Source organism: Echinops telfairi, unplaced genomic scaffold (assembly GCF_000313985.2).
Source record: "Echinops telfairi isolate 266 unplaced genomic scaffold, ASM31398v2 ScPeMD7_1;HRSCAF=3_0, whole genome shotgun sequence".
Taxonomy (NCBI): Eukaryota; Metazoa; Chordata; class Mammalia; order Afrosoricida; family Tenrecidae; genus Echinops; species Echinops telfairi.
Window position 1 is genome coordinate 70,410,637 of NW_022103896.1, and position 19,854 is coordinate 70,430,490.

The following is a 19,854-nucleotide window of genomic DNA, read 5'->3' on the forward strand; positions in this document are numbered from 1 at the left end:
ATGCTCGATTGTTAACCCAAGATTGGAAGTTCAAGTCCCTCCAGGGGCATCTCGGAAGAAGGGCCTAACTATGTATTAAAAAAAAAAAAATCAGCCATTGAAAACTTTATAGAGCACAGTTCTACCCTAATGCATAGTCATCCTGAATTGGAATGAATTCCACAAAATATGGTATGAAGATAATATAAGAAATGTTAACAGCTTGGGTAAAAAGGTAAACTATCAGAACAAAAATTATATACTCTTCTTGCCTCTAGGTATGCAAAACATTAGGTTATGCCATATGAAATTGCTGCCTTTGTAGGTAAAAGATTGTGAAATATATATAACAGCAATTTCCTGTGTGTGTGTCTATGTATTTCTCTATATCTATATCCTATACATATATATATATATATATCTTTTAAAAATTTTTACATATATATGTCTGGATTTATATGTCCATGTAAATTGATTCATACAAAATTCTAAATATGTGATTTTTAAAAATAGTGCAGACAATTCATATTAGGTAGCAGTATATTATTTTTACAAGAAAGGCATACTTTTAAATCACACTAGTATTCTCTGCAATACTCTTTAACTAATGGGAAAAGGTAAGGGGGATCACAAAGGACAAGTTGGGTTCTGAGCCCCCACAAATTCAGCCCTTTATATCCTGTTGCTAGCTTTAAATGCTTATTGGATAATAAGACAAGGATAAGTTTAGCTGTTTTTAGGATCCACATTGAATCCTTGGAGGGGAAAATGTAGTTTATGATTACTGCTCATAGACAAAGTAACTAGTCATTTAAATTTAAATAAAGGCACTTAATTGAAATAGTCAACATCAGGTAAAAAAAATGCCAAGAGACACAATGAGGGGATGTTTATATTGAAATTTTCTATCGTATAGAGACATCAACAGAGCAAAGCAAGGTGTTAATTTTTTTTACAAACAACATAATCACTGTTCTAAATTCAATCTTTGTGGACCAAACTTTGTATATTAGTGTGGTAAGAGAGTGTAGATACTATTGCAGGGGGTTTCAAAGTGTTCATGGAAAAAGTACATTATCTTTTACTTCTATTTTTTCTATGAATTTTTGGTAAACCACTCACATGTTTTAGCAGGTGTATTTCAAGCTCAAAAGCAGGTTTCCCCCAAATAATAATCTCTCCTATAAGTGTGAATATTTTGATGGGAATTAGCGTGATGTCCCCCAAGATGAAATGTAATTGTCCTTTTGCTATCTTTAGGGAACAAGATTAGGCTTTCTACTCCTGTAAAGATTTCATCTCCGAAACCAACAGGAGCAGTTGTGCCCCAGAGGATCCCTCCCTGTGAGTTGGAAGCAACTCAGTGGCAATGAGTTTGAGGTTGAGTGTCGTACTATAAGGAAATACAGTTTATCACTCCCCCTCCAACCCTTGGACAAGAGAGAAGCTTCTGGAAAACTGATGATGAACAGGTTCTTGGCCAGTTTCTGATATTGGGTTATAATACCTCTGTACTTTAGGCTATGAATTCTGGAGTTGATGTCTAGTTGAGTAAACTCTACATGCACAGTACTTAAAAGTGGGCAGAAATACTATATGGATCAACATTATGCCCAAATGACATGACCAGAGTGCAGGCAAAAATGCACAAGGCAGCAAGAGATTTTGCAAACTTTCAGGTTTACGATATATTTAAAAAACAAAACCCACTGCCATCAAGTAGACGCCGACTCATAGTGACGCTGTAGGACAGGGTAGAATGGCCCCTGAGTTTCCAAGACCATAACTCTTTACAGGAGTAAGAAAGCCTCATCTTTCTTCTACAGAACAGCTGGTGGTTTCGAACTGTTGACCTTGTGTATCACAGCCCAACGCGTAACGACTACCCTAGCAGAGCCCCCTTATTGTAGCTATCCTTATTTTATTAACCTGACCAAGCGCATGACAAAGGACCTATCTCTTTACAAATTTTATTAGATGGGGTAGCCGAAAGTCACTTGGTTTTTCAAATGATGAGCTTGGGTGGGAAAAGTTAACGGGGGCCAATTTTCACTGAAGGTTCTATAGAATTTTAAGAGGCTAAGTACCCTGTGTGTTGAACTTCGCAAGTGATTCCCATGTGGTTTGGGCTTGGGTTGTGGTATTTTCCCAGGTGGCTGTGGTTGTTAGGTGCCACCGAGTCAGTTCTGACTTAGCAACCCTGTGGACAGCAGAATCAACCCATCCCTCTTGCGGCTGAGTCAGTCCACTGCTGCAGCTGGGTCGCTCCATCTCCTTGAGGGTCTTGGTCATTTTTGCTGATCTTCTACTTGATTAAGGATGACAGTCTTCTTTGGGGCTGGTCCCGCCAGATCACATGTCCCAAGAACCTGAGAAGCTTTGTTCCCTCTGTCATTAAGGTTGATTTTCCCTTGAAGAGACAGCTCTTCCCCATTATATTTTGAGAGCATTTTCTAACCTGAGGAGTTCAACTTCTGGCACTATATCAGAGTTGTCATTTGAGAAGCCACTCACAGGAATGTAACCAAGGTCCTCAGAACTCTCCCTTACCCCACCACATGCCCCGCATGCAAGTCTACCTAGCCAGGAAGACAAGGAGAGGAGTCAGCAGCAGACTTTCTATTCCTGCCCTAGGGAGTGCTTTGTGGATGACCAAGCATGGCTGACCTGGCTTTCACTTTCCCTGAATCCCCCAAGCCACCCCCACCCCCAACTTCCTTAACAGCTCGTTGAGATAGGCTGATAAACTAATGATGCTTTAGATGGATGGGTTTCCTGCCATTCCTGAGCACTGATTTCATGAAATGACTCTGCAACATTTGAGGCCCCTTTTTAGCTCTCTGAAGGAGCCCTGGGGGTGTCGTAGTTAATACTTGGGCCACTAACTCCAAAGTCAGCAGTTCAAAACCATCAGCTGCTCTGCAGAAGAAAGACAGGGCTTTACTCCCATAACAGGTTACAGTCTCAAAAACGTACAGGGCCAGTTTACCTTGCCCTCTATGGTTGCTATGAGTTAGCAATGGCTCAATGGTGGTACAGGGAGGGAGTTAATAAGTTATCTCTTTCTGCCAAGAAAGTTATGAATGTCAAAGGAAGGTGCAAGGTCACATACCTGTTCCTCAATTTCTGCTAGTTCTTAGAAGTCATTATCTATAAAACACTATCTATAAAATATTCCCCATTTAAAGTTACACAGAGTAGGCAAGGAACCCTCAGTTTAATTAATCAAGAGATTAATACTTGATATGAATACCTTTGAAGTTTTTCTGCACTTATTCTGCCTTGGAGAACCTGCATGTCATTTGCCAAGTTCACCGTCTTCAGATGATGGTGGGTGGTCATCAGTACCTTTAATGGAAGAAAGCAGAAATACTGTCACTTGCCTTTTATGAGTTATTTCTTTCAAAAGTTGTTCTTTCAGAGTTTCAAAGGGGAACACCATTAGGAATAATACTCCCTATATTTCATCTGGACTGATTTTTTTACAATATGCATAAGAGTCTTTGTAGCATTGTGGATCCAATCCTTTTGTAGAAGTTTCCATTTGTCTCTCTCTTCCATTTCACGTTATTTTTTTACTGCTTCATTGAACCAATAAAGAAGAGTTTGGGTTTTTGTTTCTAAATCATTTTATTGGGGCCTTGTACAACTCTTATCAAAATCCATCCATCCATCATGTCAAGCACATTTGTACATTTGTTGCCCTTATCATTCTCAAAACATTTGCTTTCTACTTGAGCCCTTGTTATCAGCTCTTCATTTTTCCCCTTCCTCCCTCGCATCTCCTCCCTCATGAACCCTTGATAATTTATAAATTATTATTATTTTGTGATGTTTTACACTGTCGAGTTTGGGGGGTTGTTTTTAATGCAAAGTAGTTCAAGTTTAAAGTTTGGGTGACATCTAATTCTAGGTTATGAGACCTCTTTTGAAGGAAAATGCACTGGGTCATAAAATTTTCTATAGCTGCTTTGCTATTATTTGATGAGTAGTAAAGCAGGCATTTACAATTGGTGAACTTTGTTTAGATTTTTCAGTTGAAAAATATAAATTGAAAAATTGATTTCGTTCCTCTGACTAACATCGCTATGGGTTGCAATCAACTTGACAGTGGTAGGTTTTTGGAAAAAGAGAAAACACCCATTTTAATGCACCAAGTATTTGATGGAGCCATCTTGCTGCCAAGAATAGCACATGCATATATCACAGGTAAGAGAGAATAAGAAAATGACATGTGCTACTTTAACAATAACTCATTTGATGTTTTAACTCTTTCCCTTCCTAAGACATTGTCCTTGCCTATCTAAATACTTGTGTTTAATAAAGCATTTCCCCCTCCCCCGAGAAGAATGTATCTCAAAAGATGGCACTGAATCTGCAGCTTCGGGAGAAGGATATATCTGACCAGACCACACAGGATCAGATGGAGGGGGAGGAGGACAGACTGGAGCACATCCTGGCCCACCAGGCCTTGAGGACGATGACCCCAAATAGAGCAGCCAGTCCACAGAGAGGACCACATGGCCAGCCCCACTGTGAGACGTGATGCCCCTCACTGGCCCATGGCCCTGCGGGGGACAACACCAGTGACACAGTGTGGGAATTGCACCTGATCTGACCCCGCCACACTGAGGCAAAGCACTGGGGAGTGCAGCGGAACAGCAGGGGAGGGGAGTAGCAAGATCCCCAGGGAATGATGAGGGTGGACATTGGAGACAGGGCATGGTGCCCCAACAGGCTAGAATGGAAAACACAAGCTTTTCTTTCTTGGTATATTTTAATTTGTTCTTTGTCAGTGAAAAAAAATAAAAAAATAAAGCATTTCATTTGAACGTTTTATCTCTTCCCCAGTGGATACAATGGCATGTTCATACACAGGGGGACACTGGAGGGTCTAAAATCCAATGAACAGTAAAAGGAGGTGAGTTTTTCAAAGTTCAGTACATCCCCCCTTGAAATGGGCTGGATTTGACTCTTCAATGTCATCTACCATTGTGTTTGAGCAATTTGGCAATAAAATGCTAATCCCTTTACATAGTTCTCAGAATATAGATAGAGAATCACATGGGACCTTTGCTTTTCTCTGCAGCCTAACTAGGAAAAACACTCACCAGAAAACCCCCAGGCATAGTCAATTCCTACTCGTTGCCACCCTTTGTAGCCCCCCCATTAAGTCTTCCTGCAGGTTTTGTCCTTCCCCAGCACAAGAGCAGATGGCTTTAACCTGCCGACCTGTGATTAGCACCTACCACCTAACCCCCAGAGCTCCCTCAGAAAAGCAGGAGCTTCCTCTTCACAAAGAAACCCTGGGTCATGCGAAACAGTTCATGTGCTTGGCTGGGAACGAAAGCCTAGAGGTTCCAGGCCACCCAGTGCATACATGGAAGTCCATTTACTGAAAACCCGTGGGGCACAGTTTTACAGTGACACCAGATCACAATAAAACATTTACATGACAAATTGCCTCATACAGTGATCCACTAGTTCTAAGACACTCCCCTTTTAATGCCATCACTTATATAGGTGGTAATCTCATCTCTCCAAGTTCACCAATTGCCATCAATTCCAACTCGTGGAATTTCCCGGTGTTTCCAAGGCTGTGACTCTTTACAGCAGTACAGTGAACCCTCGTTTATCGCGGTTCATCGCTTCTAGACCCTACCGTGATAAATGAAATTCCGCGAAGTAGGATTCCTTATTTGTAAATCAAATTATTTTCATAGTTAGAGCATAGAGGACATGAAAAAACACCCTTTAGTCACCATTACACTCGTATTACCCAATTTATTAAACGAAAAAGGGAAAATACAGTAAAACATTTTGGATGTTACAATGATCATTTATTATATTATTTATGGCATCTAGTTTACAGTATTACATATTTCACATACAGTATTATTATACATAGTTCTTACAAATACTGTAATCAATAGCCTATGCAATGACTTAAGGGATGTACTCTACAGGTGGGTCGCTGTCTTTTTCCTCTGAAGGAGCGGGTGTAGGCAGTGGGTGCTGTTACGCAAAAACCGCGATAGAGTGAAGCCGCGGAAGTCAAAGCGCGAAGTGCCGAGGGTTCACTGTAGACTGTCATGCCGCATCGCTCACCTAGAGAGCAATGGGTAAGTTCGAACTTCCTACCTTTGGGTTAGCAACCGTGTGCTTTAGCCATTTTGCCACCACCGGGACTCCCTTTTCTCTTGAGTCAGGCTTTGACGCTCCCAAGAGCGAGGGTTGCCCCTTGAGCTGTGACAGCATCTTATATCTTAAGCGGATATGGCCCTCTAACCAGTACGCATGATTGAGCCCTGCTGTACCTCTCGATGGTCAGAATCTGAGTCACATAGTGCTCCTTAACTTGTTTTGGAGTGTATTCAAGTTTTGCTCCAAAAGATATGAGATCGTAAATTGTCCCTCAAGCAAGACCGAACTGCTGGCCTGTGCCCCTCAAGCCTGAATTACATGCACGTGAATGAAGCAGCGAAGTAATGATCTAGCTGTGGGTCATATCGTCTTCCAGAAGCCAGACCAATGATCTTTTCTATATGCAATGATTCAGTAAAAGAGTCCGCTATAAGCACATTAGACAAGTAGATAGAGAGAAGAAGGGGAGAGAGGGTGGTGAGGGGCGCTCTCACCAAATTCACTGCCCTGGAGCCGATGCCGACTCACAGCACAGGATAGAACTGTACCTGGGGGGTTTGAGAGCCTGAAACTCTTTAGGGGAGTAGAAAGCTGGTCTTTCTCCTGAGGTGTGGCTGGTAGTTTCAAACTGCTGACCTTGACATGAGCAGCTCAACTCATAACCACTATGCCACCAAGGCTGCAGGTGAAGGAAAGAGAGGTGGGGCTGGGCGTGGGGAGCGCATGAGTCCATTTGTAAACATGAAAGGATGCATGGGAAGGCCTCCCAATCCCTTGATTCCATGACGCCAACGTTGACATCAGGGAGGGAAGCTTGATGGTTTGAGTCACACTGCACAAGTTTGGTTTGGCTTCTGCCTCTGGTTGAGTATGCTACTGCACTCAGAGAGTCCTTTAACAACGCGGCGAGCTGATTCTGTGGGGCTCGCTTGCCTTTCTGGGTTCTTCAGAACTGAGCTGCATCACGTAGCCCTCAAACTTCAGAAAACTCATCAACTTTTGCAGCTGAGAAACGGCATTCCACTAAGTCCTTCGTGGAAAACGCTAACAGCATGCACAGTTTGTGCGGTGCTGGACAGTGGTCTTTAGACATCTTCAGGTAAAGGCACCTTTCTCGTCTATGGCAGGCGGACACACAGTTGGATCGATGCGTGAGGTAAATGTCTATTTATTTATGTCAAACCCCCAAACCCAAGCCCACTACCATTTAGTTGGCTGCCACTCATACGGGCCCAACAGAAACGGCCAGAGGGTTCCAGGCTGTGTCCTGGAAGCCGACTGTCTCTCCTATGGGTCCCTGGTCAGCTGCAACCACCGATCCCTCTTGGTTCAAGCCGAGTGCTTTAACAGCTGCCCGACTGGGGCTCTTTCCCCTGATGTATCTAACCTTTTGTTGTCATCTCTTAAAAATGGCCTTCGTCTTGTTGCTGAAGTGCCTTCAGCCTGCGTTCCCCCTTCGCCTTGGAAAGCAACAAACAGTTCCAAATTGCTCTTCCCAAGGGGCTGTTGGAAGGTCCAAAATGTCCTCATTAAAAAAAACTTGCCCTGAACCTCACAAATCTGTCCATTGTGGACGGTGCATACATGTGGGACTATTACTTCATGCACAATGACATGAGAGCAGAAAACATTTGCACAGGAAGCCAAGCCCAAGGGGGACTTGGGGAGTGTCCAGCTTTCTGTGGACCACAGCAATGAAGCAAATGCCGGCAACGCTTAGGTGTCTGGGGGGCCGGCTTGCCTGCGACCTCTCTGCTCTTCAGACCCCACATAGACAAGTGGCTCAGTGGCTCAGGCAGCATCCTGCCTGCAGTTCCTCATTATGTCAGCAGTCCAAAAAGACAGTGAGTAGGGTAGCACTTGCTTATAAGCCAAGATTTCAAATGGCTCAAGTAACCTAAATGCGGAATGGCGAACTCCATATATTACTTACTCAGGCTTTCTTTTGTGCTAACGGGAATTCCCCCTAATATATCTTGTTCCGTCTTTAAATCATAATAAACTTTCCGAGGATACAAACTCATCTTATTCTTGGGTATATATTTAGTGATTATATTGCCGAGCTGTGATCTTAATAGTTCTGTTTTAAAAGAACGCCCTTGTTATTTTTTGACGAAAGCATTTTCGCAAAAAAACAGAAACCCTTGTCACTACTATTCCAGATGCCAAAGCGACTTTCTGCTGGCTCCCGAGTTCTGACGTGAGCCGTCAGCAACCAGCTGGAATGAACATTGCAACCAAGAGCTATCTTTCTAATGAATGGTAATTATGCCTTCTATTCAGAGATGGAATTAGCATCTTAAATCTGTTTTAGAATGTGTTGATACAGTTCGCCTACCAGAAAGATATATGATCTGACTTTGCAAGGTGAGCCATAAAGTCTGGGGTGAAACCACTTTTGTAGTGAGCGCTATTTGCTCTGAAGCGTGCAGGTGGGTTCCAAACAAACCCAGTGTTGTGGAGTCGAGTCCTCCGCTGCACCCAGACAGAACCCAGCAGAATGCCAGGGCTGTACAGCTTTACTGGAACAGGCTACCACATCTTTTCCCCATGGAGTGGCTGGTGTGTTTGAACAGCTGACCTTGCAGTTAGCACCAATGGCTCAAAAATCACAGCACCACCAGGGCTTCTGCGGCTGGGGTGAGGGCACGGAAATCAGGAAATCCGATAGAAGCTTTGCCATAGGAGATTAAGCGCTGAGTGCAGAAAGGGTAAGGGCATGAGAAAACCGAGGCTATCAAGTAATCAGACCTCAGAATTTCCTGTCTGCTAATCAGATTGTTTTCTATTCATTCTAAATGTAAGACTCTTCCAGTTACAGCTTTTAAAAATTAACTGGAAGTTACACCTCCTCTTTCCTCACACAAGAGTGGTGAGAATAACCTTGTAAGGCCTCACTGGTCACACTAAAGAAAGAAGAACCGGTCACAGGCGCGTAAGGACCAGGGGGGAATTACATCCTTTGCTTCCGTCTTAGAAGTTACACCTTTTTTCACTTGGGTCTCTGAGTAGATCCCCAAGTCAAGTGAAATAATAAATAAAAGTCCTCTAGATGAACAAGTACTAATTCTTTATGAATCTATATTTTTTATGCATCAGTAGTCTACGAGCCCATTGACATTTTTCTCATCTTAGATCATTCCTGAAAACACAAAGGAGTGAAAATCGTTCAATTTGTGGGGAATCATGGTTTCTGCTTAGACTGCCCTAAGCATGGTCTTCCTGCTGAAAAGTTAATAATAATCCAGTCAACATGAGGAGACAGGGCAAAGATATCTCAGAGCCCAGTGAGCTCAAAGATTGATGTTTCTTGAGGATATTAGAATGTGTTGTGGACAGAGTCCTATCTTTACGTTCTCCCCAAGATTTCAAAAAGAAAAAGAAGTGTTAGACTTTTAAAAAACACTTTGGTTTTACTCACTGTAACCATCTAATCTCTTAGGCACACCTCAACCCCAGTTTACCTCATCAGAATCCACCTGCTTCTTGAAACTTACTTTTCATCTCATTTAACTGCATACTATTGGAGCGACCCAGCTGCCCAAACCTGAGGCTAATATTGTAGGTACTGTGCTGTCTTGGTGACTGTTCTCTATTTTACCTCCCTGGGTTCCGATAGCCATTGCAGTGGCTGCATAGAACTCACAGGCAAAATTCCAGATTCAAAGGTTTATTAAGGAGGTTAACAAGTTGTAATGCCAGTGAGAAATGCTCATGGCTGAATTTTTTTTTCTTAATTTAATTTTATTTATTTTTTAATAGTGTATTAGGGGCTCATACAACTCTTATCACAACCCATATGTACATCAATTGTGTAAAGCACATTTGTATATTCATTGCCCTCATCATTCTCAAAACATTTGCTCTCCACTTAAGCCCCTGGCATCAGGTCCTTTTTTTCCCCTCCTCCCTCCCTCATGAGCCCTTGATAATTTATAGATTATTTTGTCATATCTTGCCCTGTCCAACGTCTCCCTTCACCCACTTTTCTGTTGTCCATCCCCCAGGGAAGAGGTCACATGTAGATCCTTGCAAACGGTTCCCCCTTTCCAAACCACTCTACCTCTACACTCCCAGTATCACCACTCACACCACCTGAAGGGATCATCTGCCCTGGATTTCCTGTGTTTCCGGTTCCTATCTATACCAGTGTACACCCTCTGGTCTAGCCAGACTTGCAAGGTAGAATTGGGATCATGATAGTGGGGGGCGGAGGAAGCATTTAGGAACTAGAGGAAAGTTGTATTTTTCATCGTTGCTACATCACACCCTGTCTAGCTCGTCTCCTCCCCGAGACCCCTCTGCAAGGGGATCTCCAGTGGCCTACAAATGGGCTTTGGGTCTCCACTCTGCACTCCCCCCACCATTCACTATGGTAAGATTTTTTGTTCTGATGATGCCTGATACCTGATCCCTTCGACACCTTGTGATTGCACAGGCTGGTGTGCTTCTTCCATGTGGGCTTTTGTTGCTTCTGAGTTAGATGGGCGCTTGTTAACCTTCCAGCCTTTAAGACCCCAGACACTATATCTTTTGAGAGCCGGGCACCATCAGCTTTCTTCACATTTGCTTATGCACCTATTTGTCTTCAGCGATCATATCATGGAGGTGAGCACACAATGATATGATTGCTCCTGGGTTGAATTGTTTATCAGTACATGTTACACCATTCTTTTAGGTTCTTTCTGCTAATGAATGCCCAAAGGGGCATACCACTCTGCTGTAAGCCTCAACCTATAGGAATTTAGCTCAAGCTCCGTGGGGCAGCAAGCCCAACTTCCTGAACTAAGTGCCCAACGGACCCCACTTCAGCAAACCTCAGCCCAAAGGCACTCAGCTCCACTTCAGTGGGTCAGCTTCCTGAATTAAGTGCCCAGAGCCAGCCCACACCACAAGCCAGCCTCCTGTAAAAAGCACTTGGCTTTTGGGAAGTTCATCACTGGTCTATGTTCTGGCTCCTGGTTTTGCTGCTGCTTCTCTGATGTTATAGCTGTTTGCTGCATTCAGGAGGCTCAACCAGCACAGATCTCAGGTCCAGAGGACCTGCACCACTCCTTACTCTTATTGGTCATCAGCTCTCTTCTCCTGTTTCTCAGAGGGCTCATCTTATGCTCAGCAGGATGCCATTCCAGAGAATTCCACTGTTATTCACAGGTGAATCTGATCAGAATCTTCCCTCACCTTCTTACCAGACCCAGGCAGGAAAAGGTCATTTGGTGGGAATTAGAGCCTTTGGATAGAAGAGCCACCTTAAGTAATTCACTGTCCCTGAAGATATTTCCTTTTCTTTCACAACCTTAATCTAGATCCCAAGTTAAAGTCAAGTAAGTTCTGCTTTTTAAGCCCCTCTGGAATCTGTGTCCTGTACTGCTCAGGTCTTCTCCACTGCTCCCTTGAACACAACGACAGTCTCTTTTACTTACTTTTTATCTTTAGCACTAGTCCTTAATTGATGTGCAAGTGGACAGCACTTTCTCATCTTCCTAGATCTTTGCCTAACCCACACTGAATGCTCAGTACTAGGGAATTTACATAAATTAAAAAAAATAAAAATGAAAATCCAATCACAACTACTATCTGTCTTATTAGTTCCACTCAAAATCCTCCTGTGTGTGCCCTTTAATTAAGCAGTAATCTTAGGAAAGGCTGCTGAAAAGTGATCCTAATAAAGTTAGAAGAATCATAGGATGGTACAAATGTCAGGTCTTAACTGAAAGGGTCAAGTCTACTTAGAGGTATGGTGCAAGAAAGTCCTGGCAATTTCTTATGAAAATCAATCCTTGCAAGCCCTATGGAACTCAGTTCTACTCTGACAGACACCAAGACCCCCTAAGTCAGAACTGACTCCATAGCAAGTGATAACTAACTAAGCTAGTTATCAAGCTAGGCTTGCTAGACAAGCTAAGTTTTTATGCCACACTCCATCCATCATCCATTCAAACTTCCTATAAGCAATTAAACAAAATAACCCATAGAACCAGTGATGCTGTTCATTTATGCTGAGGCACAAGAAGCTGGTGAACTTGCAGAGAAAACCCTTTGTGAACCAAGAGAAAGTCCCTGGACCATAGTTTGAATTTCACTAGGGCAGTGGTTCTCAGCCTTCCTAATGCCGTGACCCTTTAATACAGTTCCTCATGTGGTGGTGACCCCCAATCATAACATTATTTTCATTGCTACTTCATCACTATAATCTTGCTACTGTTAGGAATTATAATGTAAATATATGATATGCAGGATGTATTTTCATTGTTACACATTGAACATAATTAAAGCATAGTGATTAATCACAAAACAATATGTAATTCTATATTGTGAAATATTTATGTGTCTTCCAATGGTCTTAGGCCACCCCTATGAAAGGGTCATTTGACTCCCAAAGGGGTGGCGATGCACAGGTTGAGAACCGGTGCACTGGAGTATTAAACCAAGTGATCATGGTGTCCCCTGAGACTGCAGTCCTAAACCCCAGGCCAGTGATTCATTTCTACAAGGTATTGGGCTATTGATAAGAAGTTTTCATAACTTTATCGCCAGTATTAGCAAAATGTCTTCAAGCTATATCCATATTGCAGCATGTAGCAAGACTTCATCTCTCTTACTGGCTGAGTGGTATTGCATTACCACATGTTGTTTGTCCATTCATCTGTGGATGGGCATTTTGGTTGTTTCCACATTTTTGCTAAAATAGTGCTGCGATGAACACTGATGGACAACTAACTGTTTTGGTCTCTATTTTCCAGGCTCTTGTGCATATTCCTAAGAGTGGAAATGTAGGGTTGTAGGAGCCCTGAGGGGCTACACATTGAGCTGGTACCCACAAGGTTAGTGGTTCAAACCTGCCAGTCATTCTTCAGGAGAAAGATGAGGCTACCTGCTCCCTTAAATTTTTAAAACTTGGAACTCCAAAGGGGCAGTTCTACCCTGTCTTATAGAGTCACTCTGAGTAGAAATCAACTCAATGGCAGTGGGCATGAGATTGAGTACAGGTCAAAAACTATTTCTAGTTTCTTGAGGAATAATGAGGTTGTCTTCCATGATGGCTGAGCTATTTTGCCTACTGACCAGCAGTGGATAAGAGTTCCAGTTTCCCACCTCCTTGTCAACATTTATTTATTATTTTTTTCTTAGTTATCCTAGTGGAGTATCTCACTGTGGCTAGTGATGTTTGAGCATCTTCTTATGTGTTTGGTAGTCATTCAAATGTCCTCTTTGGTGAAATGTCTATTCAAGCCCTTTATCCTATCCTACATATTTAAAAGGCATTTCACATCAAGAACTAGGAGGCAAAATGTATAAATGCGCATGATACAACTGATGCATGGATTGATATAAGAGCTTGTAAGAGCCCCAATAAAATGATTTATTAAAATTAGAATAAAATAAAAGGCATTCCACATACCTTTGTGAAAGTTCCTTTAACTTTCACTAACAGCCCCCGGGCTCTGCTAGGCAGAGTTAATCAGTTTGGCCTCAGTTTTGCTACTTAATCTTGAACACACTTCTATTTGAACAGGTGTTGCACTGTTATGATCCGTGGGTTGTACAAATATTTAACACACTAGGCTGCTAAAAGAAAGGTTACAGGTTCAAGTCCAACTAGATATATCCTGAAAGAAAGACCAGGTGATCAACTGAAAACGAGTCACTGAAAGCCCTGTGGAGCACAGTTCTCTGACACACAGGGAGTCCCCAGGAGCCAGAGTCAATTCTCTGCCAACTGATTACACTGTTATACAAGTGAGCGATTATTTTGATATTTCCTCTCCCAGGTCTATGACCTCTCTCAGGGCAGTTTATTAATTGCATCCCATTATTTGCATCACCAGGGCATACGTAGCACAGCATACAGTACATAGTAGATTCTCAATGGATAAGCCAATCAATGCATGAAATGAACAAATAGAGTAAACGGAAAATCTCCAAGATTGATCGAAACATTGCTATTTTCAAACATAGTATCAGAATTTCCTTTGAGTCCTTTAAACAAGTATCGTCTTGGGGTCTAGAGTATTGGTGTTACCCCACTGATGTGAAATCTGAGGCTCTGACTCGGACAGCTCTTACCCTGGTCATACAGTAAGACAACGGCCAAACGGAGCCTCAAATACAGTACTGTGACTGAATACGCCGTGGAGCTATGATTTTGTGATTGACCTTTATAATTGAATTAGCTAGAGTATAGAATTGAGTGTTGATAGATCATTTCTAAAACTGGAGGTAAAAACAACTACAATTTACTCTCATTTTCAACTTTAAATTATGCCTTACATTTTTCTTGGAGCTCACCAAGAAGTCTAGGTGGAAATGTTATTTTAAAGAGTATCTTAAGATTAGACACCGTTTTAATGCTTCCCTTTTCTGTTAAATAAATTCATTAATAAACAACCTTATTGCACTCTGAAATTTGATATGCACTTTCTCCACTGCGTCCCTTTTGGACATTCCATTCTTATGTAAAATACTAAGTACCAAATACATAGCTCGTTGTTTTCTTAGGGGCATGGACTTGGTTCTGATGTAGAGCCATCCAATGTAGAGTCAGCATCAAAAGGCTCGTAGGAAAATTCCAATATCTTTTCATTCACTTTTCCTCAAAATTTTTGAAGCTGTCATTTGCAACAAATCTAAGAGTTCAGGATAATTACACATGCGCGCGCGTGCACACACACACATTATACACGGCTTTGGCTTGTGTTTATCTAAGACATATAAACTTAGTGGCTTGCTCATACCACCTATGGTACTACAAGTGAAATGACTTGCTTTTCTACATATTAGCCATTTTCTCCATGTTCCATTTTTGTACATGACACATCAAGAGAATGACGATACCTCCTAGGATGCCGAGTGATAAGCAGAGTTTTATAAATGTAAACTATATCTCCCCAAAATGGAAATTTATTTTGTTGGTTTGGTGAATTAGCAAATCATATTTCCTAAGTGTTTAGAAATTGCACCTGGTGTTAATCTCCCATTTTAAATTCATCTATTGTGAAAAGACTATTTCTTTTTCTGAACCAATGAGCATCATACCTGGAGGAAATACTCTCTTAATTCAGCATTCTTTACAGAAAAATAACTTAAAGCAGAGGTTTGGGGATTTTGTCCGTGTGTGTGTGTGTGTGTGTGTGTGTGTGTAGATCCCTCATCCAGGCCATGGAAATGTAATAATAATTTCCATTTCCATTATCTTTGGGGGGTGGGATGGGGTTTACACAAGCCAGTGCTAGTTTCAAGACCGAACTGAAAGACGGATTTTATTTCATAGTGTGAAAAGAAACGTTCAGAGATTATATCCGATTGAATTTGTAGGCACTGGAGGCAGAGACCCTGAGCATTAAAGTTCTCGCAGTTTCTCTTGCCTAACACGTCAGGGGAGCTGCCAGGGCTCCTCTCTAGGGTGAGGAGAGAGAGGAAGAAACAAGACTCACTGCGATGACCAATTTCAGCACCGCTCCTGGGATCGGTGGACTTATCCAGCCCCTCGTATGATTGTAAGGAGAGACCAAACTGGGTGGAGGACTTCGGCCAGAAACATACTTTCCCCATTCTTTCTCTGAATCTGAGAGATCGGATTCTAATGTGTAAATAATATTAAAAGGGCAGTGAGGAAGTTTCTCCCCCTTTGCCAGCAAAAAGCAGAGGATCGTACTTACAAAAGCCGCCTTCAGCGTCTTCTCTAGAGAAATACTTCTGGGAAGAAGTGAGATGCCGAGAAGCAGAGATAAAGTGGCGGCCGGACCTCCTTGCTCCCGGGGAGGCTGAGAGTCATGGTTTCTGATCTGGCCGGACCTGGTGGAGCGGCCAGCGAGCCGGGCAGGCCTGGCCTCTGATCCTCTGATCCTCTGGGCTCCCCTCTGACTGTCCCACTGGCTAATCACGCCCGGGGCCGCAGCGACATTAGGGACAGGCTAGGAAGTGCTTGTAGATGAAGCGGGTTATATAAGCCAGCGTGTTATTATCACCACACACCCCCGTAGAAGCCGGGCTGCCAGACAAACAAAAGGCAGTTCCAAGAAGAGGAGGAGCGGCGGCAGAAGTTGCACCGGGGGTGAATTTCAGGACACTGCTGAACTGATGGGGGCGGGGGTTGGGGAAAGCAACTCCCAAGGAGTGCAAACCTCGGCAAACAAACAGGGAACTGCTGCTGGGAAGGAGTCAGGGTTTCCAGGCTCGCCCTTCAGGGTCGCCTGGCACAGTAGCCGCCGGGAGGGGCCAGGAAGGAGGCGAGGAGGAAGATGGGGTGTTTGGAAAGGCAAGCGTTCCAGACACCAAACCCCAAACCAAAGCCGCAGCCGTCCTGTGGATTCCCACTCATGGTGACGCCGGTGGAACTGCCCCCGAGGGTATGCAAGGCTGTAGAGACATCCTGAAGGAAGCCGGGCCACGGGGTTCGTTCGCCTGCCAAGTGCATGGTGCTGAGTGCCCTATCGCTGCAACCACTGCACAGCCAAGGTTCTCTGGAGACCAAGGGCTTTTCTTGGGCTGGACCAGGGGGCCCCTGTTGCTTTTCGTTTTCTTTTCTCCCCCCCCCACCGTCTCCTGTTTGCCTAAGGAGGGTTTGTAGTCCGCATGCTGTGTAAGGACTGACTCTTCCATAAGCCATACCCGGGTTCTCCCTGGTCGCCTCTCTGTGGGAGCGTCACAGAGCATCCACGGGGTCTTTACACCAGAGCTGTGCTGCTCTGAGGAAGTTCTGGTCTCCTGTGAGGAGTATCCCCTCCATCCTCAGCTCTCTGCCTCGGGTTTTCTTTGTATTCTTACTGTACTATCCCATTCCCAGAAGAGTCCAGAACACTGATGCCTCGGTTCCTACAGACCCGGTATACAGATCAAAAGGCAGTCTTTTGAACATAAGAAGATACTCACACCAACTAAACTCATTCCTGACTCATGGCAACTGTATATATTTCCTAGAATGTCCATCCTTCTGGAAGCTTCATCTTTCTCCTGGGAGTGGTTGGTGGCATGGGTTAAAATCAAGAAAAGTGTGCTTCAGGGGTGTATCCTCTCACCATACTTTAAAAGTCTGTATTCTAAGCAAAGAATGCGATGTCAGGATTGTAGGAAGTCTTATTAACACCTGTGGTATGCAGCTGATACAATCTTGCTTGCTGAAAGCAAGGAGAAATTGAAGTACTTGCTGATGAAGATCAGGGAAGGCAGCCTTCAGTATGGATTGTCCAGTATGTCCAGAATGTCCAGTAAACAAAATTCCTCACCACTGGACCAATAGCATCACGATAAACAGAAAGGACTGAAGTTGTTAAGGATTTCATCTTACTTGGACCCTAGATCAATGCTTATGGAAACAGAGGTCATGAAATCAAATCATTGCATTGGGTCAATGTGCTTCACAAGACCTCTTTAAAGTCTTAAAATAAAATAATAAAGCCTTAAAAGATGTCACTGAAGTGCACCCGACTCAAGCCATAGCATTTTCAGTTACCTACTCTGCAGGCAAAAGCTGAGCCCTGAATAAAGAACACTGAAGTGGAGTTGATGCATGTGAATTATGGTGTTAGTCCAGACTATGGAAAGTGTCTTGAACGACCAGAACAAACAAATCTATCTTGGATGAGGTACATTCCAGCTGCTTCTTAGAAAGCAAGTTGGCTAGATTTTGTCATACATACCTCGGATATGTGATCGCATATGATCCAGAGAGACCAGTCCCTGTAGATCAGTGGTTCTCCACCTTCCTGATGCATCGATCTTTTAATACAGTTCAAGTGTGGTGACCCCCCCACAACCATAAAATTATTTTCGTTGCTACTGCATAACTGTCATTTTGCTACTGTTATGAATCGGGCAACCCCTGTGAAAGGGTCGTTCAACCCCCAAAGGGATCACGACCCACAGGTTGAGAACCGCTGCTGTTGAGGATCAGTGAAAAAGGGGAAGTCTCTTGATGAGACCGGTTGACACTGTGGCTGCAAAAAAGGACTCAGAACAATTGTGCGGGCGGCGAAGGGCCCATTGGTGTTTGATCTTTTGTACACAGGAGACCTGGGAGTCGAAACCCACTCAAGAGCACATAGCAACAACCCTGTTCCTATGACTGCTTCCCGTCACATGAAGACATTCCCTACCTGCCTTCAAAGCCCTATTTGTTTCCATTCTGATTTCCTGCTTCCCATCTCTGATCTCACCAGTGTGGAGCATGCAGCGGAGTCTGAATCACTCTCTAAAGATGACCTCCAAGCTCCTCAATTTCTGGCTTGGTCTTTATCAAGCCTCCTCAGCATGGACTGCCCTTACACCAATTTCCTTTCAAGGTGAGGTCAAAGGCCCACTCCTTCACCAAATTCCCCCAAATAGCCTCTCCTTTCTCCTGTTTATTCTGCATTCCTGTGGTAATTCTGTATGGGTTGTCTATCTAGGCAGGTTTGGGGTCTACGGTTCTCAATAGCACCTTGCGCAGGGCCCTGCATAAAGCAGCTGTCTAATGAGCGGAGCTCCTGGGCAGTGCATGTGTTGAACCCTCTTGGCTGCTAGCCACACGATGCCATTCCTCCAGAGGCACCTCAGGAGAAAGGCGTGCAAGCTACTTCCCGAAGTCAGTCCCTGAGCACACTACGGATGGAGCACCGGTCTGCTGTGTCACCTGCAGAGTCGCCATAAGCCGGACCTGTATTGATGACAGCTGCTGTCATGACTATTTATTGAGTTTCACTGACAACTGAACTGTTCTTACTGTAACCACCAGACGGGGTGAAAGGTCCACATGGGCTTAGATGAAATGTTCATGGTGGGTGGAGCTGTGCAACCAGGTCATGAGGGGTTATACTCCTCCCTCGTCTTTGTCTGTTTGGAAATCTTCAAGAGTCTTTTTGGTAAATATATTTAAGATTATGGGGGAAATGGACCTAGGTGCATATATTTATAGGTTTAGTAGTAGGGTGGCAGGTGGACATTGGGCCTCCTCGTGCGCATTCCCTTAATACAAGAGCATCTTGCTCAGCTAAACGGTCATTTCATGATACCCACCTTCCCGACGTGATCGCTGAAGACAGACATGTGCATAAGCAAATGTGGTGAAGAAAGCTGATGGTTCCCGGCTATCAAAAGATATAGCATCTGGGATCTTAAAGGCTTGAAGGCAAACAAGTGGCCACCCAGCTCAGAAGCAACAAAGCCCACAGAGAAGAAGCATACAAGCCTATGTGAACACGAGGTGTTGAAGGGATCAGGTAGCAAACACCAAAGAACAAAAACCATCACTGTGTGATCACCTTCCCCACATAAACACTGAAGACGAATGTGTGCATAACTAAGTGTGGTGAAGAAGGCTGATGGTGCCCAGCTATCGAGATATATAGCGTCTGGGTCTCAAAGGCTTGAAAGTAAACAAGTGGCCATCTAGCCCAGATGCAACAAAGCCCACATGGAAGCAGCACACCAACATGTGGGATCAGGAAGGGCAGAGGGACCAGGTTTCAAGCACTAAAGGCTGGGGGGGGATCATATAATCGTGAATGAGGGTAGCACTTGATGGGGACCCAATGCCCATCTGTAGACATCCCTTGCAGAGGGGTAGTGGGGAAGAGATGAGTCACTCAGGGTTCAGTGAGTGCAATAATGAAACTCACAACCTTCCTCTAGTTCTTAAATGCTTCCTCCCCCCAACTATCATGATCCCAGTTCTACCTTGCAAACCTGGTTAGACCAGAGGATGCACAGCGGTACAGATGGGAACTAGAAACACAGGGAATCTACGACAGATGA

General features: G+C 43.7%; 1 protein-coding gene across 2 annotated transcripts in view; it reads right to left on the minus strand.

Moving 5' to 3' along the window:
• Positions 1-19,854, minus strand: part of SULF1 (sulfatase 1) — a 191,879-nt gene that overhangs the window by 136,142 nt on the left and 35,883 nt on the right. Inside the window, exons 1-2 of one of the 2 annotated variants that reach the window (XM_045286497.1) lie at positions 15,783-15,966; positions 3,233-3,327 (exon numbers count right to left, since the gene is read on the minus strand). The gene's annotated coding sequence lies outside the window, so the exon portion shown is untranslated. Of the gene's footprint in view, positions 1-3,232; positions 3,328-15,782; positions 15,967-19,854 lie in introns of those variants that run through there. The other variant, XM_045286492.1, reaches the window with a different exon arrangement.